At 35.5% G+C, this 5788-nt stretch overlaps 1 long non-coding RNA gene across 1 annotated transcript; it reads right to left on the bottom strand.

The window, feature by feature from the left end:
- Positions 1-2673: 2673 nt before the first annotated feature.
- Positions 2674-5266, bottom strand: LOC130143634 (uncharacterized). The gene is made up of 2 exons (XR_008819819.1): positions 4773-5266; positions 2674-3087 (listed from the first exon to the last, which is right to left on the bottom strand). It is a non-coding gene; the product is annotated as an uncharacterized LOC130143634 (long non-coding RNA).
- Positions 5267-5788: the final 522 nt, after the last annotated feature.

The raw sequence follows: 5788 nt of genomic DNA, 5'->3' as shown, positions 1-5788 counted from the left end.
ATTTTTTTAAGTTAATTGAGAGAAATTTCTATAGAACTATCGTGTTTTATAGTGTATGTTAATTCCTGGAATTAAAATGTGTATCACATAATATACACAAAACATAGCCTAAGCCTACCAGGTAAAGAAGTGGGCAGAAGGATGTTTTACAAGTCTGATTTTACTTTAGGTAAAAATACATTTACAAAACCTCACACAAAGCCTCTTAGTTGGTATCATGGAGGAACAACCTGGCTAAATCTAACGAATCTATTTTTCCTCTTTCAGACAAGATTTAGAATGCCATTCTGACCCCAACAAAAAGGAGAAAAGAAAAAAAAAAAAGCAGCATCTAATACAAAAACAATACAACCACCAACTGGGAGTTGCTAACCTATAGTTTGCTCATTGAAACCACCACAGTACTGCTTGAGGAGGTGAGAAACAGGAAGATTTTACCCGATTAGAAAGTCTTCTAAGTTGGAAATATAGATACTTGAGACAAAGTGTGTTCCTGTACATCGATCTCGTCACAAAAGAACTCCTTTGATTCAAAACCATAGCTCTGATCCCCACCAGCCCTGGTCCAGTGGTACACCACTGGCGGTATGTCCAGATCAGCTTTTCGAAGACTATTGTGGAAAGCTGTTTTCAGATAGTGCCTCAGATTGTCACTAACTAGGGGAGTAGCACGCAAAGTTTCCTTACTCACATAGCGCTATGGTAGACCTTACACTCTGTATGTATTATGGGATGTTTTTTCAACAAACCAGATGTGAAAACTGCCCAGAAGTTGACCCCTTCTTTCTGTTGGCACCAGATTTATGGTTATAATTTAAACAGCACTGCTTTTCCTTTGTGTATCTCACAAGAATGAAATAAATGGAAACAAGGCAACTGTGATCCAGCTATTCTTTCATTTATAGGTAAATATCAATTATTTCATATAAGTGGTCTGATTTTCAGAAGTATTGGGTTTTATGAGAGATACTGTTTAGTTTCTCCAAATGCAACACCTTGTTTCTCTGAGAAATTTCTGCTTAGAAATTCTGCCCAGTACCTCCATACACATTCTCACTGCAAACAGCAACCACCTACCTGTGGATGAGGAGATTCTGTGTTTCTCCACTCTAACGTTCTTGTGCAAACTGCTCAAGTAAATTAATAGCAGAGCAGAAAGAGAGCACCAACCGAGAGCCAACTCCCACAAGAGATCTGTTCTTCGGAGGCACTGTGCTTTTATGCTTTATTTAGAACACTGGTTGTCTCTTACAAAATTATTAACGGATAATAATTCTGCTGAATTTTTTTCTCCTGAGTTTAGCCGGTCTGCCACACAGGAAGTTTTACAGCTGTGGTAGTATTATTTTTTCAAATATGATACCATGTATGTGGCCTTCATCATTACCTAATTAAGTAAAAAGTAAACTTCCCTTTGCATTAACTACAGAAGCTTATGTTTAATTGTTATTAAACCAAGAAAGAGATAGTTGTTATTTACCTTTTTTCTACCTACTTGCGGCAGTAATTCTAGGAAGCTGCAAAGACTATAATTACAATATGACATTCATTATGTATTCTTCAAAGAAGAAAAAAATGGTTTGAAGTAACATATCCTATTAATCACAGCGATTTGAATGCATCTAATCTTTTTCTATAATTTTGGCTGGAAATCTATTATAATGCCAAATACTATTAGTGAAGCCTTAGCTACTCAATATATGCAACATAAGTTCTTGCAAGGGGATTGACTTAACAGAGCTATAAGACAATAAAAGGGCAGCCGTGCCTGTGGCCTCTGCTCCCCAGTTCAGTAACACGAAGAAAAAGCAAATTCACTAGGAGCTGTCAACTCTGAAACATCTCAGTTCAATATGAATTCACCAAAGATCAAATGGAAAAGGCTAATCTTGTTTTATAGACACTTAAATCCCATTTTCCCAGGCAGATTTACCCCCTGGTTTGTCCAAATGTGTCTTAAACAGAATATCTTATTCTGAAGTGTCTTTTTTTTTTTTTTCTTTCTAATACAGCAGGCACAATAGCACTGAATACATCAGTGTCACAGTTATTGTTTCCAAAGATTAGGCTGAAGGCCAGAAGACATCTACAGAAAGTAGAAAGCGTGTCGCTAATACTCTTACAGTACATTTATATTTTATACAAATATTTACTTATACTTATATATCAGAAATTTTCAACTTGTTATCCTCCCCTGCTTGAAATCATCCTGTATTGGTAGAAAGCAGCATGAACCTTTATTAGAACTGCTGGGGCCTCTAAGTTCTTTTTGCTTTTATTTAAATAAAAGATTGACAGGAGTGCAGTTTTACTAATATTTGGTGGGTGTTTTGGACGCGAAATACATCCTGCTGCTCAGCCATATGCATTCTACCAGAACAGTTAAAATATAATGAATAACACCTGTAGCCAAAATGTTGATTAAGATGGGTTATCTACAGAAAAACTGTAGTTATAAAGATTCTACAAATATGGGATTTAAATAAGTATTTTACTCTTTTGGCATCTGAAACTTAACTCTGAAAACATTGCTTTGTCCTACTCTATAAAGATTTGCTTTCTCCATTTCCATCATTTTTCCCATTTCCCTTCAGCAAGGTGGTTTTTTTTTTTCAATTCAGAGACTAAAGTTTTAAAATGAAGTAAGAATCTATGTTGTACTTACACAGCAGAAAAGTTGACCAAATTTTTATTTGTGAATAAGAAGTTCCACTTTGGATATAATTTTGAGCCTTGTATTCATTATTTGCTTAGGAAAAAAAAAAAAAAGAATAAAGATGATATTCCAATACTAGTGTAATCCAAGGTTTACTAAAAATCAGTAACAAAATTTTTCACTATCCTCAGTGAGGAAGTGTTTTACCCCTAGTGTTTTGCTTTTTAGGCAGAACAGTACACAATGAAGAAATCTGTAGACATTTTGGTTTTTCAAATGCCTTGGCAAAACTGTTAGCACATAGCTCCAGCATTTTGTGTTGCAAAAACAATCTCTGATTCTCCATCAAGTTCAGTCCTGTATTGAAAGCAAGGGAAGTGCTCCTTTTCCAACTTGGCATGCTAAGCAACATATCTGTCTATTTCTTCATTCTATAGGAATGAAAATGTAATTTAAGGACAAGATGAGGCTTACAGTAAGTTGATTCTGTCATTACAAAAATGGTCTCTTTTTTATTTAAAAAATACTACTCATTTTGAATAGAAGAAAGCAAGCCAAGTATCTAGGCAGGCAATACTATCTTAACAAACAAACAGCTCCCACAAAAATCCTACTTTTTAAAAGGTGGTAACGTACGGGTTTGTGCATTCAGAAAGGGAGGACAAGGCTTAGCTGGTTGTTAAAACCACTTCGTTAAAACAGGACTTTTTTCTCTCTTCTTAGCAATTATTACTTAGCAAGTAAGAAGTACAAACTGAGAAAGGTGGAAGTCTTATTATTTTCAGGGGTAACAGACAGCGTACCACCTTAGCCCAAAGCCAGAAGGTCCAGGAGTTTATAATATTACAGAATGGTCAGGGTTGGAAGGGACTTCTGGAGATGATCCAGTCCAACCCCTGCTAAAGCAGGTTCTCCTAGAGCAGGTTGCACAGAATCCCATCCAGGCGGGTTTTGAATGTCTCCAGAGAAGGAGACTCCACAACCTCTCTGGGCAGCCTGAAAGACTGTACATTTAGTTGTAAAATTGCACATTAAGTCATTTTAATGACATTACTCTGACCAGACAGAGAAAAAATGTGAAGTGGATAATTTAGCATTGTCAAGAAAATATAATCAAATGGAATCCTAGCTAAATGTTTTGTATGATTCTGAAATTGAATTCTCTGAAATGAATTTGGATTTGGGTCAGACACTTTCTGGCTCTGGAAAAATAAGAAAAACGCAAGGAAGAAACAAACAAGCAAGAAGTATTAGGCAGAATACAGTAAGAGAATTAGTAAATTAGTAATTAATAAAAGGTGATCTCAGTTAAGACAAAAGCAAAAAAAAACCCCCCAAACAACAACCAACCAAACCACAGCCCCAAACCCCAGCAGTTGACAGATGAAAAGATCTTTTATTTTTCACATTTAATAAAAATCAAATAGAACACCTAATTAATCTCTCTCATTGCCACAGTATTTTAAGCATACTAAGGAATGAGAACCATATAAGCAAGAGAAGAGACAAGGATAATAAGAGTAATAACTCAGGCAGCATGTATCAAATTAGATGAGTTATTTTGCTCATATGTAACAGACATGACTAGATTTTTTTTTATTTTCTATTTTTAAAAAGTGATATTTTGTCCAAACAGTATAATTAAGAAAACTATGTAAAATTTCAGTGAAGGAAACTAGTAAGGACCTGAAATAATCTAAGCATATTTTTCTTAAGATGCAAAAGTCTGTTTGTTGCAATACATTAATCATTTAAAAACTAGTTGATCAAATTAACATATAATTGCCTTCATGGATAATATAGCTTGTATAGGTTAAGTGAGAAATATTTAAGAATTCTTGTGTCACTCATACCACTAAATATAAACAGTCACTGCCTACCGTCCCCAATTAACAGCCACCAGAACACACAACGGGCTGCATCACTCCCAAAGCAAGAGAAAATGTTTTTGCAATAATAACCTATTTGAACCAGAAGTGACTGAGAAGCAAGAAACACCAAACCCATAAAGCCTTTTGCAGACAGCTGTATCCTCAAAGTAGTGTTTCTTTTTCAGAGAGGTAAGGTATTTTCTTCCAGAGATAAATTCTGACAGAAAATACAAAATGTTTCCTACTTTCTGTTTTCCTGTTAGGCACCCTCAAATATTCCTGAAATAAACGTAGCTTGGACGTTGAGTGAAAAATACTGTGGCAAGAGAGTCTGTCTAGCCTGCTATTTTGAGCCTTAGAGTGACCAACAGCAGGTTCCCGAGGAAGATGAAGGCAAGCACATAGCTACAGCTCCACAGAATATTTTCTAGACCTCAGTAAGACGCAGCTCAAAACCTTCTTGAGCAGAAACATTATCTTTTTTTATGTAACAGTCCTTAAGTTGTTTTTCTTCCAGGAATCTGAACCGTCACCCTTCGAGATCATGTACGTTTTCACTATCCGTAACACCACGTGGCAGCTTAATAATACATTGTTGGAAGAATCATCTTCCTTGGTTTGCTCTGAACGCCGCTGGCTTTATTTCACATCTCACATTCTTATGGTGGAACTAAAATAAATCCCCATCCACTTTCTCCCCTACACTGCTGATTTTTTAAACCTCCTTCCATATACCGCTTTTTTTCCCCTGAAGGTTCCTGGTCAGTATACTTTTTTTTTTCAGGCAGAAGCCAGTTTTGTACACTTGATTGTATTTGTCATCCTTCTCTAAGTCTTTTTCCCATCCATAACTGATATGAAGAAAAAAAGGACTGCATACAGTTTTGTATGTTTGTTGCAGATTTAAATAATCACAGTGGTGTTTTCTATTTAATTCCTCTATTACATTCCTAATAATTCTTAGTATTGATTTCTTTCTTTATTACTAATCATTAAGTTAAGGAATATTTCTCATATGGTTACAAAAATTTGCTCCTGAAGAGATATCTAAACAAACCAACGAACCAAAAGCTAAACCAAAGAAAAAATGCTTTCATGTTGCAAGTCATACAGCTTTTTAGGCTAAGCCTATGGCTCAATGTAGAGTTACAGATGCTGTACTTGACTTCAGAATTTAAAAGTGAAGGTTAAGAGATGTTTTAAGGAAAGTGCCTAATTTGCTAGTATCACAAACTCTGCCTTTTCTAAGAAGTAGCTTTAG

The sequence above is a fragment of the Falco biarmicus genome, chromosome 1 (genome assembly GCF_023638135.1).
Source record: "Falco biarmicus isolate bFalBia1 chromosome 1, bFalBia1.pri, whole genome shotgun sequence".
Taxonomy (NCBI): Eukaryota; Metazoa; Chordata; class Aves; order Falconiformes; family Falconidae; genus Falco; species Falco biarmicus.
The sequence above is the reverse complement of the archived record's forward strand: the minus strand, read 5'-3'. Positions and strand labels throughout refer to the sequence as shown.